The 21,637-nt window shown below is 49.9% G+C and overlaps 1 protein-coding gene and 1 long non-coding RNA gene across 10 annotated transcripts in view; both read right to left on the bottom strand.

The window, feature by feature from the left end:
* The window catches only part of SHANK3 (SH3 and multiple ankyrin repeat domains 3), a 431,788-nt gene that overhangs the window by 338,495 nt on the left and 71,656 nt on the right, over positions 1-21,637 (bottom strand). The window lies entirely within an intron of this gene.
* On the bottom strand, positions 18,133-20,083 carry LOC144329023 (uncharacterized). Its single transcript, XR_013394461.1, has 2 exons — positions 18,752-20,083; positions 18,133-18,398 (listed from the first exon to the last, which is right to left on the bottom strand). It is a non-coding gene; the product is annotated as an uncharacterized LOC144329023 (long non-coding RNA).

Here is a 21,637-nt window from a genome sequence, read left to right as displayed (position 1 = left end):
CCGAAGTGCAGAGGGCGCGCACTGACCCCTCTCGCTCTCCAGGCTTCAGGGATAGCCGCCTGAAGCCTTTGGAGCACAGCGGGAACTCGCGCTGTGCTCCGAAGGCTTCGGGTTCCTTTTGCTGAAGCCAGGAGAGCAAGACTCTCCCAGCTTCAGCAGAGAGGGAGAGCCGCGCAGCGCCCCTTCAGCGAAGCGGGAGGAGAAATGGAAGGGGCTCCGTTTCTCCTGCCGCTTCGCTGAAGGGGCATTGAGCAGAGAGGGGGATAATTTTTTTTTCTTGTTCTCCCCCTCTAAAACAAGGTGCGTCCTATGGTCGGGTGCGTCCTATAGAGCGAAAAATACGGTACCTTTTCGTTAGGGGTTCTAAAATGAGGGCTGTGCTCTTTGGAAGGAGACAATTCTATCATCCTGTCTCAGCTTCTGCGCTCTGGCTCTGCTCCAGCCTTCAGCTGAGTAGCTGCTCCACATAACACGACAGGTGAGCAGCTCAAATCCATCTTCCTGAACATTTCTTACACAACATGCTGTGCTCTGGGGTCTTCTCAGCCTTTCAGCTTCCTTCCAGCCTGCACTTTGACTCTCCTCGGAAGCTGCCGTATGTCGAGTGAGACCCTTGGTCCACCCAGCACAGGACTGTCTGCACCGGCCAGCAGCAGCAGCAGCTCTCGGGCAGGAGGAAGGGCTTTCCAGATCTACCTGGGGCCTTCTGCATGCCAAGCAGGTGTTCTGCTACTGAGCTACGGCGCTTTGTCGCCATCGTGCTCTTGCTAAGTGGCTTGAGCCAAGTTGCTATACTCTTATCCCACCCCTTCCCATCCGCAACGGGGGGATAATTATAACCTTACAGGTTTGTTAGGAAGATTGCAGAAAGGCAAGTTATGTGATACCCCTGGAACACTCAAAACATGCTTTATAAATGCCTGGCATTCTCCTTACTGCCAGCCGGCAGCTACTGCTGATCCTGTCTTGTTGCACGTTTGGGGGTTGGCCTGGGGAAACCTCAACTAGATTCCTGGATTGCAGTTCTATACTTGTGTCTATGTGTCGTGGGCATCTTCTACTGTAGTCCACGGCCTCTTGGAGGATGCCAGCTTCACAGGGGCTGCCCTGTTGAGAAGCCACTGGATCACTTTCTACGGGATGAAGCCCCATTGGCTCACTCCCTTTCTGAGCCAAACTGGGTTCCGCTTTCTTGTGGAGTGCTCACCTGAGCACCCATGTCATCTACCCCAGCTCAAGGATTTAAGTCCAGTAGAGTGAACCCTACTAGTGGTTCTGCTACTTTCAGAGGATTGGGGACCACAGCTGCTGAAGGGGACTGCTTGGTGGTGGCCTCCAGAATGTGGTACCTTCTCCCACTTTCTCTCTCTCTTTATAGCTCCTGTCCTTTGAAAACCAAAGAAGTTCTTTTGGGTATCCTCCCTGTTCTGTGTATTATGATCCAGGGGTTATGGAGGTAGTGTGTGTCCCCCCCCACTGTGCTAATTGTATTTATATATGCTGCAACCTGCCCTAGGACCCACCCTGGGCAAGCAAGAAATACAATTAATTAATTTATCCATTCATTCATTCTAATTAATAATACCACCCAGCCACTCCTGTGAAAAATGCCCTCTGGCCATTCCAGTCTCGGCTCCTCTTTCTCTCTGCCTACCAGATAAACACTCAGTTTGTTTCTATCCTCCAAGTGAGCACCCTCTTTCTGGCGGCTAATATATTCTCATCTTCCCTTCCTCGTTATTTTTTCATTGTGATTAATATTCCCTCTGAAGCATGATTTCTGGGATCGCTGCGTAGCCAAGCATCTGACAGGCTGGGCCTGGAGATTATGTGATGCTGCTTTGCGGGTACATGGTTATTTTTTGAGGGGGGGGTTGACTTTCACAGCTGGGGGGTGCAGTTCACTGAATAACAGAGCAACTAAGAGGGTCTGCTGGGAGCCAGGAGGAAATTCCTAGTTCAAATGCCCATGAAACCTCCAGGCAGCCAAACCAGGAAAGTCAGGAATTGTCCCAAATGATCAGGGAGGCGGGGGCGCGAAAGGGAAGCCTGTGTGCGCATTGGCACTGGGGGTGGTCATTTCTACATGCGCACCATCTTCCTGATTTAAATCCTGCTGTGATTTCCTCCAACAGGTGTGTGCAAAGGAATTTCAGAAATAGACTGGAAAGAGAAGCTGCTGAATTGCAACTCATTACCAAACTTAAAACCATGGAGAGACCATGGAGAGAACAAAGACATTGGATTCTTATCTCATTATACATGACAAAGCCATTTTTCACCTTTTCACCCCTTGCTTTTTCCTGTAAGACCTATTGCAGTCGTTAAGAGTCGTCAACAGGCTCATCACAGCTATCTGCCAATCACCCATTCCCACCACCCTTCTGAGTAATACCCCTCCCCACCTTCTCACTATATAGAAGGATCTGGCAACTTCTGTTTCAGTGTATCTGAAGACGTGTGCATGCACACGAAAGCTCATACCAAGAACTAACTTAGTTGGTCTTTAAGGTGCTACTGGAAGGAATTTTTTTTGTTTTTCCTCCAACAGGTGTGTGCATGGGGAATACACAGGTAACATTCCAGCAAGCCACTAGAGGAAACATCTGTTGGGCTCCAGATGTTGATGCACTCTCATCAGCCCCAGCTAGCAAGGTCAGGACTCTCTAGGGGTGATGGGAGTTGTAGTACATCTGGAGCGCACCCGGTTGGTGGAGGCTGGAATAAGCAACACTGCCTTGCCTCGCCAAATTGTTGCATGGACTGCTGAGATCAATTCATTTTTATTTGAGCAGCCTATGCATTTTGTATTTTTTTTAAAAAAAGCCCACAACAACAACCACCTGACATAAAATATAATAATACACAGGAAGAACCTTGACCCCCTGCAAAATGCCATGCATCATCATCATCATTACTGCTACTACCCCCTTCCTTTGTTCTTCTCTTTCTCCTCCTGGTTCTCTCCCATCAGATCTCCAGGGGCAACCTTCACTGGCCTGGACCACTGGGGAAACGCTGCTAGAAGACCACAGGATGCTTCTTTATAAAGTTCTGCAATATTCATCCAGTGCCTTTCCATAGAAAGTACAACTTACAAATTAGAAACTGTGGCAGGTAGTTCCACAGGGCAACTTCCCTCCAGGCTAATTGCATCCCTTGGCTCTGGAGGTCCTCTGGCTCAACTCCACAAAAGCCTCTCTCCCGACCCAGAGGCTCCAAGTAGAAAAGGCTTCTTGTTCTATATTTTCCCTCCTCTGCCCAACATGCCTCTCAGTGTATCGTCGCTCATCTCCTGTCCTTTAGTCCGCTTTAAGACTTCACTCGTACCCTCCCCCTGCCCCCAAATGGCCAGTTTCCTTCATCCTTATAGATCATTCTGCACCCTCTTAGTCCTCTTACAACAGCTTCCCTGTCTGACCCCTTTCCTCTCTGCCCCCACTTGGTCAACCAAAAGGACCTCATATGACCAGGAATGATGGGAGTTGTAGTCCAGAGGCTACCCCTGATTCAGTAGAACGAGTCTGGTTTCACCCAAGATGGAAGGACTCCCCTTTCTCAGGCCTCTACTTCTCCCACCTTGCTTCAATCTGCTCTGTGCCTAGATGGCTGGAAGGGGGGTCCACAGCTGCAACTGCTCCAACAGGCCCCTTCAGGGAAGGTGTTGGGGGTGAGGGAAGAGCTCTTCAGCTTTAGAAGGCCAAGGGAAAGGAGGGAAGCCATGTTTCTGCGCTCGCAAACTCCGAGCAGATAACGGCCTCGCAATGACAGCAGCAGCACGCAAAACAGCAGCGCTGTCAAAACAAATCCATCCCATTGCCTACCATTACCATACAAAATGGGTCAATAGAGTGAAACCCGAATGCATCGGCCGGGAGGTGTGGAGGGGCTGAGCCCCATGCCAGCGCTAGTGCAGTGGTGCTGGAGCTGCTGAGCCGAAGCAGGAGAAGAACCGCTGGTCCTTGCAGTGTATGCGGATGATACCCAGCTCTACCTCTCTTTCAAATCGGAACCGGTGAAGGCGGTGAAGGTCCTGTGTGAGTGTCTGGAGGCGGTTGGAGGATGGATGGCGGCTAATGGATTGAGGTTGAATCCTGACAAGACAGAAGTACTGTTTTGGGGGGACAGGAGGCGGGCAGGTGTGGAGGATTCCCTGGTCCTGAATGGGGTAACTGTGCCCCTGAAGGACCAGGTGCACAGCCAGGGAGTCATTCTGGACTCACAGCTGTCCATGGAGGCACAGGTCAATTCTGTGTCCAGGGCAGCTGTTTATCAGCTCCATCTGGTACACAGGCTGAAACCCTACCTGCCCGCAGACTCTCTTGCCAGAGTGGTGCATGCTCTAGTTATTTCTCGCTTGGATTACTGCAATGCGCTCTATGTGGGGCTACCTTTGAAGGTGACCCAGAAACTACAACTAATCCAGAATGCGGCAGCTAGACTGGTGACTGGGAGCGGCCGCCAAGACCATATAACACCGGTCTTGAAAGACCTACATTGGCTCCCAGTATGTTTCCGAGCACAATTCAAAATGTTGGTGTTGACCTTTAAAGCCCTAAATGGCCTTGGCCCAGTAGACCTGAAGGAGTGTCTCCACTTCCATCATTCTTCCCAGACACTGAGGTCCAGTGCCGAGGGCCTTCTGGCAGTTCCCTCGCTGCGAGAAGCCAAGTTACAGGGAAACAGGCAGAGGGCCTTCTCGGTAGTGGCGCCTGCCCTGTGGAACTCCCTCCCACCAGATGTCAAAGAGAAAAATAACTACCAAACTTTAAGAAGACATCTGAAGGCAGCCCTGTTTAGGGAAGCTTTTAATGTTTAATAGGTTATTGTATGTTAGTGTTTTATTGGAAGCCACCAAGAGTGGCTGGGGAAACCCACCCAGATGGGCGGGGTATAAATAAATTATTTTTTATTTATTATTATTATTATTATTATTATTATTATTATTATTATTATTGCAGTGGGTGCAAGGCCTCTGTGGCTCAACGCTCTTCCAGAGGCCTCCCAGCTTCTCCTGAATTAGCAGCCCTTTGCATCAGAGGCACTGAACTTGCACACAGAGCATAAGGGCCTCAGAAGAGCCCACAGGATCAGGCCAATGGCCCATCCAGTCCAGAATCCTGGTCCAGATGCCAGGAAGCCTCCAGTCCAAGGGGGTTGTCCTGGCACAGGCCTAAGCCTGACAAGTCCTCGTGGCTGCCTTAGGATGACCACACTGCTTTCACAAGAACCCCAGTTGCTCCTCTGTAGACCCAATGAACCCAAACTCTCCCCCCTTATTTAGTGCATCCCAGTAGCGCTAGAGAGCTGGAAGGGACCACGGTCACTTCCCAAGCCCAGATGCCTTGGACAGGGATGCTATGAGACAGAGGCAGCCTCAGCTGGTGAAGGTCAGAAGAGTCTGCCTCAAGAATCTCACCGACCTCAAAGGCCAGTCCAAGGGAGGAAGCGTCACAGGAAGAGGCTACCTGACACTGCACTGGCCATGCTCTTCAGGACCCACAGCTCTGACACCTTTCCAGGTCTCCTGTCATCTTCCAGCAGAGGTAATACCTGAGCCCACACAGTGACCACAGAGGTCATGCTGCCATGTGAGGGCTATAGCAAGGGGAGAGGGCCACAAATGATACTCTAAGCTTCTTGGAGGAAGGGCAAGAGATACATGCAATACAAACATAAATAAATGCATGTATATATGCATAGGTGCTACCTGGGGCTGTCAGGAGTGGGAGTCCAAAATACCTAGGGGGCATTGAGGTAGGGAAGTGGTGTGTGTGTGTGCGCGCGCACGTGCGCGCACAAGCACACATATGCCCATAAAATTCCTGGTAAAGGTAAAGGGCCCCCTCAGCATTAGGTCCAGTCATGGCCGACTCTGGGGTTGTGGTGCTCATCTCGCTTTATTGGCTGAGGGAGCCGGTGTAGAGCTTCCGGGTCATGTGGCCAGCATGACTAAGCCGCTTCTGGTGAACCAGAGCAGTGCACGGAAACGCCTTTTACCTTCCCGCCGGAGTGGTACCTATTTACCTACTTGCACTTTTGACATGCTTGTGAACTGCTAGGTTGGCAGCAGCAGGGACAGAGCAATGGGATCTCACCTCATTGTGGGGATTCGAACTGCCGACCTTCTGATCGGCAAACCCTAGGCTCTGTGGTTTAAGCCACAGCGCCACCCGCGTCCCTTGTAGCTGTTAGCAAAGGAATGAGATTTGGGTGCTTGGCAGGCCGGCTTTGCTCTGTAGGTGCTTGGTTGTCAAAGCAACGTCTTCCTTCAGAGGGAGCTCTCCAATGTCCTGAAAGGTCTGCCTGCAGGTGGTCCTACTGCCTCTCAAGACTGCCTGAGAGATTGGGCTATTTTCCCACAGCTGCGCAAGTGGCTCAAGGCAGAGTCTGGACTTTGAAGAGGCTCAACTCAGTCCTCAGGCAAACACACAAACATTTGTGAATTACTTCCTTTTCTTTCTCTTTAACAGCAAAATGCTTCTTGACTTGCACCCTTCCCATTTCTTTCCATGCCAAGAAAGAGCAGAGATTACTCTCATTTCCCCCCCCCCCCCAAAAAATGCAAAATGTTCATCCTGTGTTAAACTGGTGGTTCACCCAGACACATCCTGCATCGGACAGGTCCAAGGGCTGAAGGGAAACCACAGCAGACACCAAGCGTAATCGCAGCAACCCAGGTCATGCATTTGCCACCTCCAGCAACTCTAGGCTCAGATGCAGCTCAAAGAAAGAGACAATATGTCTTGAGCTTATTTTTGCAGCAATGATTCTATGGGCTCTACTTCAAAATTAGAAAGACTCTTCTCCACTGCTGATTCTGGTGGCAAAGAGTTCCACAAGTTACCCATTTGCTGTGTGCTGGGGAGCTATGCTGCCTTCAAGTCTGCAGCATACTGCTGCCAGGCACAACATTACCTTCATTGAATGCCCTTGGGGGGTGGGTTTTAAAACTGTGATGCATGCAAGTGTGTACTTGTGACAAATGAAGAAGGCCTATAGCCTGGGGTAGAGCAGTTGCTCTACATGCAGAAGGCCCCAGATTCAACCCTTGCAATCTCCGGGAATTGATGGGAGTGTCACCTACCCCATTCCCCAGAACTGACTGCTGCCAGTCAGTGTTAAATACACATACACACAGAGAGAGAGAGATGTGGGAGCATTCTATGTCACATGGCAAGTATGCCCAGAAATGCACACTTCCTTTTGCCGGAGATTCAGAAGCATGGAAAGAAATTGCTGCACTCTTCCTTGCTTCCTTGCAATGGGCGAAAAAGGTCTTGACTGCTAAAACCAGGAACGGTGTGTGTGTGTGTGTGTGTGTGTGTGTGTGTGTGTGTGTGTTTCAGTTAAACGACTTCCCCCAAATCCCAAGTTCCCACCACAGCCTCTAAAAAGTAGTCTATAAAACTGTAGCAATAAGCAGATACCATGTATCGTACTGTTTCCTCTATCCAATACAGAATCAAATAGTTGCCAAAATTCAACGGTTTGACCCATTTCCTTGGTTCCACTGGCTAATGACTCCTCTGGAAGAGGAGGATCCAGGGCTTCCCCTGCCTCCATAATCCCTGAGACACACAGTCCCGTACACAGCACCCCTCCCTTGAGGGAAACAATGGACATCCGCTGATGGGTTTGCTAAGGCCAGGTGTTCCCAAAGGCCATCCTCCTCGAGAAGGCTGGAGGGCAAGTACAGGTGTAAATAGTTTTATTGTTCTCTTGGTGGTGGGTACTTAGAAGGTGAACTGAATCTAAATGATGGACTCATGTTACTGCGCAATATCCCCTCCTTCTTAGTGACACATTGGTGATGTGTCGGTGGTGTCTCTGGAAATGTATTATTGGGGGGGGGGGGAGGTTTTAAAAGTCCATGCAACTCCACGCTCGGGGTTGTGTGTCTGAACCTCATTGCAACAATAAAGATCAGCTCTACTAACGACTGTCCTGCCAACCTAGCAGTTTGAAAGCACTCAGAGTGCAAGTAGATAAATAGGTACTGCTCTGGCGCGAAGGTAAACGGCGTTTCCGTGCGCTGCTCTGGTTCGCCAGAAGCGGCTTAGTCCTGCTGGCCACATGACCCAGAAGCTGTACGCCGGCTCCCTCGGCCAGTAAAGCGAGATGAGCGCTGCAACCCCAGAGTCGGCCATGACTGGACCTAATGGTCAGGGGTCCCTTTACCTTTACTACTGACCGCTGATTTGCTTCTTTACTTGGCTGGAGATTCCTTCTTTTGCTGACCAGGAGAGACCCGTGGGGAGTAGCACCCTGACGAGCTGGGCAGCACAGTAAACCTGCACCCAGATTTCCCCCCCGTAACATAACATAAACCCTTCATCTGCACAGCCTTCCCCCCGCCTGCTTCTGAGGCTCCTCTCAGCACCTTTCTCCTGTGATTATATCCTCTTGGAAGGACACTGACCAAAATTGCACAAAAAGTATTCAGTCCATGGGCGCATCACTGATGAATAATGAAAGAGCTACATTTCCATAGCATCCCATTTACTTCCCCTAACTGCCTGTTGGCATTCTGGATTGCTGCAGCATGTGAACCGAGAGCAATTAGTAATTACTCCGACTTCTCTTCTCTCTCTGCCCCTCCCTGGCAAATAGCTGATTCGAAACCCCGCCATGCACAAAAGGGGTTGGGGCAACTCCTCGCGTGCTTCTCTTTGCATGTATCAATACCGAATTTTGCATCTGCTGTTTGGCACTGCCAACCCTCTCAGGGCTGCGCAAGCTCTTTTTTACAATTCAGAGGCTGCCTTAGAGGCTCCGCCGTCTGAAGCATTCCACCGTCAGAGCTGCAAATTTGGTAATTTTGGCTCTGCACACGCGGCGGCTCAAAGCGAATCCTGTGCCTCCAAGGTGTGCACATTTGTCAAGTTGCCTCGTCCAGGTGGCAGCTCACACTTTCCCCATATTTAATTTGGGTTTTCCCAATGTGGGAACTATGCAGTAAGCGCAGGGGCAGGGGCTAACGTGAAACTGCATGTTGCTGTTGTTATTTATTACATTGATACCCCAGCTCTCCTCCAAGAAACTCAAGGTGTTGTACGTGGTTCTCCCCTTCCTCTTTTATATGCTCACAACAACCCTGTGAGGTAGGTTAGGCTGAGAGTAAGTGACTGGCCCAAGGTGAGCTTCATTGCTGAGGGGGGGGGATTTGAACCCTGCTCTCTCCCAGTTCATAGGACCCTCGTACCTACGGGCCTAGAACCCTTGTACCTATGGGACCACCTCTCCTGGTATGAAAGACCTACATTGGCTCCCAGTACATTTCCGAGCACAATTCAACATATTGGTGCTGACCTTTCAAGCCCTAAATGGCCTAAATGGCCTGAAGGAGCTTTTCCACTCCCATTGCTCAGCCCAGACACCGAGGTCCAGCTCCCAGGGTCTTCTGGTGGTTCCCTCCCTGCTTGAAGCAAAGCTACAGGGAACCAGGGAGGGCCTTCTCAGTGGTGGCGACCACCCTGTGGAACGCCCTCCCATCAAATGTCAAATAGATAAACCTGACATTTAGAAGACATCTGAAGGCAGCCGTGTTCAGGGAAGTTTTTAATGTGTGACATTTTAATGCATTTTTAATCTTTGTTGGAAGCCGCCCACAGTGGCTGGGGAAATCCAGCCAGATGGGTGGGGTACAAATAATAAATTATTATTATTATTATTATTATTATTATTATTATTATTATTATTATCATCATCATCATCATCTGCAAAACCACAGTACTTGCATCTTAGGGGGGTGATTCGTAAGTAACAAGTCAATGAAATGTCTCTGCGCATGCCTCATGGAGGGTGGAGAAATGCGAAATACAAAACAAGAGGAGGAGACCATAACACACGGTGCAATTGCATCCCGTCAAACACACCCACATGGATGGGTGAGAAATGCTCTGACTGGGTTCAGCTAAAAGCACCTGTGCATGAGACGAGCCTGCGCCAACCCATGTGCGCATGAGCACTTTGGGAGTGGGGAAGAGGTTCAGCTGTGTTTTCCGCATTGGTGGTGGTGGGGGAGCACTCTGCACATGCTCAGATGCTCCTTTTCCTCTTAAAACCTTCCTTTGCTTTGTGATACTTGGAGGCCACTCTCTTGAAGTATCTCCCCTGGGGGTTTCCCATGCAAGGAGCTATGGTGTTTCTGCTCAGCCTCCACTGTCGGAACTGCAGGTGGGGACCATGTTGCTGCCGCCGTTGCCCTCAGGCCCTGCTGTCAGGCTCCCCACTGGCACACCCGGCTGGCCACTGGGAGAACAGGAGGCTGGACTAGGTGGGCCTCGGTTGGCCTGACCCAGCGGGCAGGCACTCCTTGCGTGCTTAAAGCCTCCCTTTCTAAGCACGGGGGCCCAGGCTCAGCCTTCAGCTCCCTTTTGAGGCCTACCTACAAATGCCTTTCTGGGTGTGGAGCTGGCTTAGGGCCCTCGTATCTACGGGACCGCCTCTCCTGGTCTGCCCCGCAGAGGACCTTAAGCTCCATGAATAACCATAGTTTAGAGGTCCCTGAGGAAGTCAGACTATTCTCCACCAGGGACAGGGCCTTCTCAGTGGTGGCTCCAACCTGGTGGAATGCTCTGTCCCAGGAGACCAGGGCCCTGCAGGATTTCACTTCCTTCTGCAGGGCCTGCAAGACCGAGCTATTCCACCTGGCTTTCAGTTTGAACTTAGCCTGATCTTTTATTCCCCTTCCTTCCCTCCCCCTCCCCCTTTTATGAAGATCACCCACTCTGGAACCCCACAGCTAATTCTCCCCTGGTCTCCTCGCTGGCCCAAATAGGACTAATTTAGCCAGCTAGCCCTGGTGATCATCTCATGTTTATTGAATGGATTTTCCCCCTAAATTGATTTTTGATTTTTTTGTTATTCACATTTTACACTGTATTTTATGCTGTTTTTTGTAGCATCAATTAAGTGTTTTAAATTTGCTGTTAGCTGCTCTGAGCCCAGCTTTTTGAACCGGGAAGGGCGGGGTATAAATAAAAAATTATTATTATTATTATTATTATTATTATTATAGCTGCAAGGAGCAGCATGACGGCTCTGCCCCCCTGGTGTGTGTGTGCGCATAGACAGAGTCTGTACTTGCACACACAGTTGCTCAGAGAAAGTACACCTCTTCATGTTCCACTCAGCCAGCTGCTTTCCTTTTTTCATTCAGATGGGGGGGGGGGGAGGGAACACTCTCCTTTCATTGCCTTGAAAAAAACACACACACACACCCCGCTTGATACCTCCTCTAGGCAGAGATTGGCACTTCATCGCCAGGCCCGCTGCCTTCCCACGCAAGTCCTCTGATCCATACGCCCACCTTGCAATCCAGGGGGGCCTCCCCAAGGAGCACACATCCAGGGACAGCTGCAAATGCATAGCCTGGAATCGCACTCAGCACCATTTCCTTTCCATGCCCTTGGTTAGAGCCCAGGGGTGAAGCACGTCCACTGCAGGCAACATCCACCAGGCTCAGCTCCTGACACCTGTGGGCCAAGAGCTCTCCAGCGATGAAACAGAGGATGCTGGACTAGATTAGAGGAGGCTGTAGATGTCCCCCCCCCCAAATGAGACGAAAGCGTCACTGGTGCTGAGTGCAGTGGGAACGGTGGAGTGGGCACAAAATGAGTGTCGCGCCCCCCAGGCCTCTCAGGGCCTTGGACCACCGACAGACCCATGAGCAACAGGTGTCCTGGGCAAGATGTGGTCCTGGCCTGCCCCACTGAACAGAGTTTGAGGACGAGTGTCATGAAAACTGTTATGTACTGAGTTGAATAGGATCCAAAAGGCAGCAGTCTGATTGGTCCTAGAACAATAGGATCCAGAATGCAGCAGCCTGATTGGTCCTAGAACAATAGGATCCAGAATGCAGCAGCCTGATTGGTCCACAGGAGCCACCCAATCCAGCTCCAGGTGGAAGTGAATCCGCAATCTGATTGGCCTACAGGAGAATCCCAGATTTAGCCAATCACGTGGGGACCGTTGTGTAAATAATGTATATAAGGCAGACATTCTGGGGGTACTTCCATTCCTCCTCACCACTATGAGCTGAATAAAGAGCATGAAATCCACTCTCGACTCTGAGTATGTTTCAAAAACCTCCTTTGCCGGAGGAAAAACTGTAGCCGCCCCCAAACCTGGCTCTTCCATTGCTGCAATTCTTTGTAGGAAGGGGGCGTCAAACTCCTCACTGCTGCCACCACCTGTTTCTTCCTTGACGTTCTCCCCCAACTCTGTCCAGCAGGGGACCCCGTTTCCATCAGCACAGAGGATGGCTGTCTTGGGACAGATGGTTGCTAATCTACTACACCATGTCGCCAATTTGCTTCCTGATTTATAGAGTTTTGTGCCAGGCCTCGGCAGCCAAACCGGAATTTGGTGCTGGTCTGCGAGGGCTACACCTCTGCGGCGGCAGCAAGCAGAAGCTCTCCTCTCAGAAACTCTCACGCAGTGACCAGGAGATGGCTGTGTATACTAAAAATAGGGAAAGATTTGGTGCCGAGGAAAGCTGGATTCTGTGACCCGCATGAATTATGCAAATGGAGCAGATTTCCGCGTTGTCCTTTGTGCATAATTCATTTTGCAAGCTTCCCCCTGTTGCTGAAAGTGTCCTGGTTTGGTCATTGTTGGGAAGGCAAAAGAAGGACATGGGGCACGGAGGCCACTTCTAGATGACCTGATTCATCCCGATTTGTCCACGGAGCAGTTAGATGGCATCATTTCAAATAAAGCACACACACTTTTCAGTACATTCCCCCCCCCTTTCCTTATCACAAAGCACCTGCTTTTTGTGGAGGGAAGCGGGTCTGCTGGGCAAGAGCACCAAACTGGCATTAACGGCGCCAACCGATTTGCCTATACAGTGGTACCTCAGGTTACATACGCTTCAGGTTACATACGCTTCAGGTTACAGACTCCACTAACCCAGAAATAGTACCTCGGGTTAAGAACTTGGCTTCAGGATGAGAACAGCAACCGTGCTCCAGTGGCGCGGCAGCAGCAGGAGGCCCCATTAGCTAAAGTGGTGCTTCAGGTTAAGAACAGTTTCAGGTTAAGAACGGACCTCCGGAACGAATTAACTTCTTAACCCAAGGTACCACTACAGTAGATACATTTTCTGAAATGCATATAAGGCAAGAAACCAGAGGCCCCTCCCAGCCTTTGTGTGCTATTGCAGTGTTCCCCAACCTTGGGTCTCCAGTTGTTTTTGGACTACAACTCCCATCATCCCTTGCTAACAAGACCAGTGGTCAGGGATGATGGGAATTGCAGTCCGAAAACAGCTGGAGACCCAAGGTTGGGGAACACTGTGCTATTGTACTACCAACCCTACTGTATGCTTGTGAAACATGGACCACTTATAAACACCATCTCCAACTCCTCGAAAGATTCCATCAACGGTGTCTCCGAAAAATCTTACACATCACTTGGGAGGACAGGCAAACTAATATCAGTGTACTGGATGAAGCAAAGATTACCAGTGTGGAACCAATGATTCTTCAACATCAGCTTCGTTGGACTGGTCATGTTGTGTGGATGCCTGATGATCGTCTTCCAAAGCAACTACAGTGCTACCTCGGGTTACAGAACGGACCTCCGGAACGAATTAAGTACGTAACCTGAGGTACCACTGTATGTGAGTGAATCCCACCAGCAAAACTGCGACAGACTGGGAGCACCCAGGTGACTCTCCCCCCCCCCCCCTGCCTGGAAGCCTTGCTCAGCACCCATCCCTCTGGCTTCCGGGGTTCCTTTCAGCAGGAATCACCCACACGTTTCCAAGCATTCCTTTGCTGCCAGAAAGAGAAGAAACCAGTCTGGTTCTGTTGTGCGCCCCCCCCCCAAATCAAACAAACCAAAAACCACAAGTTGCTGGCTTAATCCTGCATTCCACATTCTGGCAGATTCACGGTGCGCACACATACAAACACACGCACATGGGATCAGTCTAGTGCATACGGGGATCAGAGAGGGGTTTGCAAATTCCTTTGGGCTTTGGACAGGCTACAGATGAAAGTAGCTGGGATTGCACGGAAGGGGAGTCCTCACGCCCAGAACACAACGCTTTGTAGCTGGTTCACCCAGCACGTTATTTTTCCAGCGGACTATTTCCTCACTCCTCTTTCAAAGCAGCACGGAGGAAAGCAGAGATAAAATGGCCCCCTTCTTACTGCTGGGGGCTGAGTTGTTACTAGAAGCCACATAAATGGCAAAGTGGCTCTCAGGAGTCTTGTGAGGGGAGGACCATATCCTGACCTCGCCATCCAGAGAGTATTGTAAACCACAAGGCTCTTGGATAAGAAGGACCTAAATGCATCATAGAACCATAAAAATGTAGGGTTTGAAGTGACCCCTAGGGTCATCTAGTCCAACCCTCTGCAGTGCAGGAGTCTCAGCTAAAGCATCCCTGACAGATGGCCATCCAGCCTCTACTTAAAAACATCCTGTTTTGGGGGGACAGGAGGCGGGCAGGTGTGGAGGATTCCCTGATCCTGAATGGGGTAACTGTGCTCCTGAAGGACCAGGTGCGCAGCCTGGGAGTCATTCTGGACTCACAGCTGTCCATGGAGGCACAGGTCAAATCTGTGTCCAGGGCAGCTGTTTACCAGCTCCATCTGGTACGTAGGCTGAGACCCTATCTGCCTGCGGACTGTCTCGCCAGAGTGGTGCATGCTCTGGTTATCTCCCGCTTGGACTACTGCAATGCACTCTACGTGGGGCTTCCTTTGAAGGTGACTCGGAAACTACAACTAATCCAGAATGCGGCAGCTAGACTGGTGACTGGGGGCGGCCGCCGAGACAATATAACACCGGTCTTGAAAGACCTACATTGGCTCCCAGTACGTTTCCGAGCACAATTCAAAGTGTTGGTGCTGACCTTTAAAGCCCTAAACAGCCTCGGTCCAGTATACCTGAAGGAGCGTCTCCACCCCCATCATTCTGCCTGGACGCTGAGGTCCAGCGCTGAGGGCCTTCTGGCGGTTCCCTCACTGTGAGAAGCAAAGCTACAGGGAACCAGGCAGAGAGCCTTCTCGGTAGAGGCGCCCGCTCTGTGGAACGCCCTTCCAGCAGATGTCAAAGCGATAAACAACTACCTGACATTCAGAAGACATCTTAAGGTAGCCCTGTTCAGGGAAGTTTTTAACGTGTGATATTTTACTGTATTTTTGGTTTTTATGGAAGCCGCCCAGAGTGGCTGGGGAGGCCCAGCCAGATGGGTGGGGTATAAATAATAAATTATTATTATTATTATTATTATTATTATTATTATTATTATTATCCAATGAAGCAGAGTCCACCACCTTTCAGTGGAGTCCCATCCATGGCCGCACAGCTCTTGCCCTCAGAAAGTTCTTCCTGATGTTTGGTTGGAATCTCCTTTCTTCTCACTAGAAGCCATTAGTTTGGTTCCTCCCCTCCAGAACAGGAGAAGACAAGCTTGCTCCTTCTTCCATGTGACAGCCCTTAAGATATTTGCATATGGCTATCATATCTCCTCTCTGTCTCCTCTTTTCCAGGCTAAACATGCCCAACTCCTTCAACCATTCCTCATAAGGCATGATTTCCAGATCCCTGATCATCTGGGTTACCTTCCTCTGCACACGTTCCAGCTTCTCGACATCCTTCTTAAATTGTGGCACCCAGAACAGTATTCCAGTAGCATTCTGACCAAGGCAGAATAGAGCGGGACAATGACTTCCCTTGATCAGGACACTAGTATCAACAGGAGTCTAGTGTCCAGAGCCATCTTTAAAGCCACCCCAAGTTGATGGCCACATGAATGAGCCCTGGATTCCTGGCAGATGAGGTGTGTGCCCTACCCCTCGATCCTCTGTTCCCTTGACATTTTCAAAGTCCTATTAGATCAGGTGAATGGGAATGAAGTGGGAGATCTTGTCACAGCTAAAGAGTGCAAGGCCTTTCATCTCGTGGCCTGAGAGGTACATTTCCCTGGCGCAGAGGGTCATGAGTTGCTTCTCTTGAGCTGGGCACAATTGCAACATCACACAGGATCCTGAGGGACACTTCTCAGGTGACCTCTTACAGGAGGCCCACAGCTCACATAGGGCTTACGTTTTTTTGGGGGGTTGGTTTGAGCACAAAGGCAAAATCACAGACCCCCAGAACTGCACCCGCGAGGCCTATCTCTACCTTATCAGGCTCTGAGAAGGTCACATGAGGGCTCTGGAAGTGTCACAGTCCAGTTCAGGGCGATCCAGGTCCCGGCAGGGAACGTCAGGACCGAGGGCAAGATAGCAGGGTGGGAGCAGGAATGGGGGTCCAGAAGCCAGGAGTCAGGAGCCAAGAGTCTGAGGGTCAGAGAGCCGGGAGTCAAGAAGCCAAGGGTCCGAGGGTCAGGAAGCAAGGAGTCATAAAGTCAGGGGTCCAAGGATCAAGAAGCAAGAAGTCACAAAGTCAAGGGTCCGAGGATCAGGAAGCAAGAAGCCCAATGCAGCAAGGCAGGAAGCGTGTTGCTGTGGCAAAGAGCCAAAGGGAAATGCTGACCTTATATCCCTTCCTGGCTCTTGCCACCAGGTGCTGTGAGTTACCAATCGGCCTCACCTGTGAGGCCACGTCTTGCCTCTTCAGAACAAACTTAGGAAGGTCCCAGTCCTGCAGAGTCCTATTGGTCACAGGACCTGGCTCCTGCATGCACACCTGGCAGGAAAGCTGTTAGAGGCTCCCACGAGATCTCCCAGAGATGTCCAAGATTTTGCAAAGCCCCATGAGACCTCGCATGACCTAGTGAGCAAGGTGGAGAACTTAAAACCCAGCGTGGGAAGAGCTTTTCAAACCCTTTGCTTTGCTCCTTGGGCTCTGGGAAGGGTCACATGAGATCTTTGATAGCTCCTTCTATCTGTTTCCCTGCCCCACTGTCCATTTATTTATTCCTTTTCCCACCGCCCACAAAAAACTGCAATTGCGTGAGTCCCTCACGTGCAAGTTTTGGGCATTCTGTACTCTGCTCCAGTCAGTCCTGCCATCCTAGGCTGACGGAAGGAACAGCTTCCAGAGCCATTTTTACAGAGAGACAATAGAAGGGGGTTATTCAGCTGCCCAGAGTGCCGAAGTTGCTTAGTGTTGCATTAAATGCTATTTTCTTTGCCAATTCTGTGGATGAGTTATTGGAATGTTAACAGACCATTTTAAAGGTTGGTCGTTAGCCTAGTTTAGTTAACCATTTGGTGTTACATTGAGTAAATCAGGCCAGTTTCTCCACTGCTAACCCAAAAGATTGCTTGTCGCTCCAAACAGAAACAGCTTGCCATATGGCAACGTGGGAATCAGAAATGGCTCCTGTGAATCTGAGCTGAAGAGCTCTGGCCAGTCTCTGCTGCAGTGGCCAACCCTAGGAATGGAAGAAGGTCCGGGCTCCCGGATCAAGCCAAAGGAGGCCCACCAAGTCCGGTATCCTGTTCTCACAGTGGCCACCCAACTGCCGGTAGGACAAGGACATGGACGCAACAGCAACTCTGATTCCCGGCAGCAGGGGCCACAGACACACCGTGCATTAAAGCGCATGGCTGCCCCAAAGAATCCTGGGAACTGTCTTCAATTCCTGCAATTCCTAGCTCTCATAAGCTACAGCTCCCTCGGTTCTTTAAGAAGTCATGCGCTCTAAGCGCATGCTCTGTTTGCAGCCTGGTTTATAGAGGCACATAGTCACCCTGAAAAGAAAAGAAAAGTCATGGAAAATAAATATGAATCTTACGGCATGTTATGCGATAAACAAAAACATGGTGAAAATGGCCCACAGATGGTATTTAACACCCACCAGAAATGGTCTAAAAAAGAAGACGGTAAATGTTGGAAGTGTAATGAAATTGAGGGATCTTTTATTCACATGTGGTGGTCCTGTAAAATAGTTAAGGAATATTGGGCAACTACATATAATGAATTAAAAAGGAAACTTAAAAAACGTTCCCAATGACACCTGGGATTTTCCTCTTGGGGATGGGAACAACGGAGGTCCCCCCCAAAAATAAAATAGTTTACTACTATACGCCGCCTCCACAGCTAGAACCTTATGGGCACAAGGCTGGAGAACAAGTCTAGTACTAAGGAAGAATGGCTGAGTAAAACGTTTGAATATGCTGAACTGGCTGGTCTGACAAACAGAATAAGAGAAAATGAAGATAAGGAGGTATGGACAATGTTTATTGACTATTTCAAGAACCCGCATGGACAAATGCATAGCTTAGCAGGTCTCATTTAAATCCAGCACAGATGAAATAGATAAGAGTATTTAACAAATGACAAATTGGATGATTAAAAAGATGTGGATTACGCGGAGTCACACTTCTCTGAAGTCTCTCAGCCCCACTCACCCCACAGAGTGTTTGTTGTGGGGAAGGAAGGGAAAGAAGCACAAATCTTTGGGTCCAACATGCATTCATTCATGTCTGTAAATGCAAAATGTTATTATAAATTTCCCACAAAAAAAGGAATGGATTGATTTCTGCTGCTATTGGCTATTGTTTCTTGCCACTTGCCCCAAGGGTAGAAGGGATCTAAAGAGACAATGACCGCTCCCCGCTTAAAACAGAGGTCGCCCTTTGCGTGGACGCGTGCAGCCCCTAGATCTGGAGCGGCTCCAACAGCATAGGCTTGGCCTTGCCTTCCCTCAGGTGGGATACCTGGAGGTCTCCGCCTACCTCAGTCAGTTGTCCAATCCCACCTGGGGGAAGCGTTGCCAAGGAGACCAGGCCAGGTAGGGGAGGGATTACCTGCCCACACAATAGAGGGAGGATCTTACCTGGGAATCCTCACTTGGCTCCAAACTCTTCTTCACATGGCACTTAGGGCATGTGAGACTATGGAAGGAGCTGTTGTTGACACATGAAGGATCGGGTCTGGGTATAGCGATGGAGACTAGGTCACCTCACAGCCTGAATTGTCTTCAGTTAATGCATACTCATGACCCCTAAAAACTTCCTGAGGTTAGGAGGGCAGGGGGAGAGGAGGGCAGAAATAAGATTCTAGACCTCATGACTACCAGGCAAGTCTTTGACAAAGTGCAACTGGAACTCAAGATGCAGATTCCAGGGGGCTTTGGGCCACTTGCGTCCCTGCCCAAGTCCTTCAAAATATCTTTGCCCTTTGCCTCACCAGTGCTTGCCAAAATACTCCCAGCTTCTAAGAAAAGCAAATCCTGCAATCACCATCAATTATGCATTTTTTTTAAAAAAAATCAATATTGGTGGACAACTGGAGTGCAGTTGTCTTTTTTTGACTTTGCATAACTCAAGCACATCCGCCCACAGCGCTGGCGCTGCCTTCCTGTGTCCTTCAGTCCTAGGTTTTTTGAGTTTTCACCCAATACCATTAGGAGCCCACTGAGCTTTTGCTTGCGAAGTTAAACTCACGAGACGTTTCCTCTTGGGATTTCCCCCCCATGATCAAGAGAAATGACATGCTGAAGTATTTGCACGGAAAGAGCACAAGGTCTCCCACCGGGAGCCAATTTCCAAGCAGATCTCCCTGCTCTCATCAAATCTCTTTTAAATGTTGGAAATGTGAATAGCAGCCCTGGGTGATGGGCTCTTGGGGCAAAGCACTCTGATCTGGTCTCTCCCTCCCTGTGGCACCAACAGACAGATGGAATTTCTCACCCTCTCAACCCCAACCTCTCACACCAGCTCTTTTCTCTCCTCTTTCACTGTTGCTCACATCTTATTTATTTTGTTCCAGCACATCATTTGTGACAGCTAAGTTCACCCCACTCAACTCACCTGAGTGAATAAGTATTCATTTGCTCTGCATTAGTCATGACAATGATTTAATTTCAAGATTTGCTGTGATGCTCAATAGCGTATTTGATACTGCCACACAACCAGCTGTAAGCAGAACCTACCAAGCCGAATCAGCCTCACCAGATTCGACGGGGAAGATTTAAGCCCCCAAAGTTTCCCAGTCAGAAACTTTACCTACCTCTGGGCCCTGAAACAGCCTCACCTTCCTTCCCAGGGCTTGCTTGAGCTCCATCAACAAAGCAAGGCCCTCTTGCAAATTTATGCAACATTATCCTAGGACACGGGTGGAGCTGTGGGTTAAACCACAGAGCCTAGGACTTGCCAATCAGAAGGTCGGCGGTTCGAATCCCTGCGACGGGGTGAGCTCCTGTTGCTCGGTCCCTGCTCCTGCCAACCAAAGTGCAAGTAGATAAATAGGTACCGCTCTGGTGGGAAGGTAAACGGCGTTTCCATGCGCTGCTCTGGTTCACCAGAAGCAGCTTAGTCATGCTGGCCACATGACCCTGAAGCTGTACGCCGGCTGCCTTGGGCAGTAAAGCGAGATGAGCGCCACAACCCCAGAGTCGGCCGCGACTGGACCTAATGGTCAGGGGTCCCTTTACCTTTACCTCCTAGGTTTGGCCAGGCTGCATCACTAGAACGAAATGTGCAAACCGAAAACAGGAACAAACCCATAATCTGGAAGACTTAGGTGCCAGTCATAGGTGCCAGTTTGCCCTGGCATATCTCCATACACCATGTGGCATAGGAATGGCAGTGCTCAGCAGCCTCCTCAGCACCTCTTTGAAAGCAAAACCAGACTCTGGATCAGGCCACCGTAACAGGAAAAAGACACCCCATCCAATGTACCCCTGAAGGCATAGATATCACACAAAATACCAGAGATCCTAAGAAGGAATTCCTCAGCTGGGCTTGTCCTGAAGGCGACTGAGGAATGAAATATAGGGGTCCCTCCCAGGTTGAGCTAGGCACAAATTGTGAAGGGGTCCAGCTGTCGCCCTATCTGAAACTAGTTCAGAGAGAAACTGTTGGTCTCATTCTGTCTGTTCCTAATGTTTCTGAGAAGCTAAGAGGAGCCTAGAGGCAGCTGGATCAGGGCAAATTGGACCCGTCTAATCCAGCACCCAAGAAACCTGAAAGCAACAGCACTCCCTGTCGGACTTCTAGCAACTGGCAATTAGAATCATAGAACTCTAGAGTTGGAAGGGACCCCGAGGGTCATCCAGTCCACCCCCGTGCAATGAAGGCATGGCACCCGCCTCCAACAGTGGAGGTAGAACATAGAGAACCATCATATCTAGCAGCCACAGATAATCTCATCCTTCATGAATTTGACTAACCCTCCTTTAAAGCCATCCAAGTTGATGCCCATCGCTGCCTCCTGTGGCAGCGAGTTCCACAGGTGAACTATGTGCTGCATGGACAAGTCCTTTCTTTTACCTGGGCTTCATTGGATGGCCATTGGTTCCAGTGATATGAGATGAGGAGCAAAACTTTCCTCTCTCCCCTTTCTCCCTGACAAGCGTCATTTTATAAACCTCTATCACGTCGCCTCTATCACTTCCGCTTGCGCCATGCCTGAAAAGTAGGGGTACGAGCGGTTTTCTGCTTCCCTCGTGTTTTCTATGCATCACCCAAAGAAACCCAGAAGGACCTTTGCTCCAATTCGGCACTAGAGAAGGGTTTTCCCAGGGGGAAGCAGCTGGGCAAGTGGGATGTTTCCCCTTTAAAAGTGTTAATAGCAGGGGGGTTGTTTCCATGGGAACCATGGCGATGGGACTCTTAACCCTTTCCCTGAAACAAGCAAAATTCCCCCCTGCCCAAAAGCTGATAATTGCCCATGGAGCAAAAAGATACAGGTACCTAGGTACCCATGGGGCAAATACAAT

The sequence above is a fragment of the Podarcis muralis genome, chromosome 10, assembly GCF_964188315.1.
Source record: "Podarcis muralis chromosome 10, rPodMur119.hap1.1, whole genome shotgun sequence".
Lineage (NCBI taxonomy): Eukaryota > Metazoa > Chordata > Lepidosauria > Squamata > Lacertidae > Podarcis > Podarcis muralis.
This window is presented reverse-complemented; position numbering and strand designations above follow the sequence as displayed.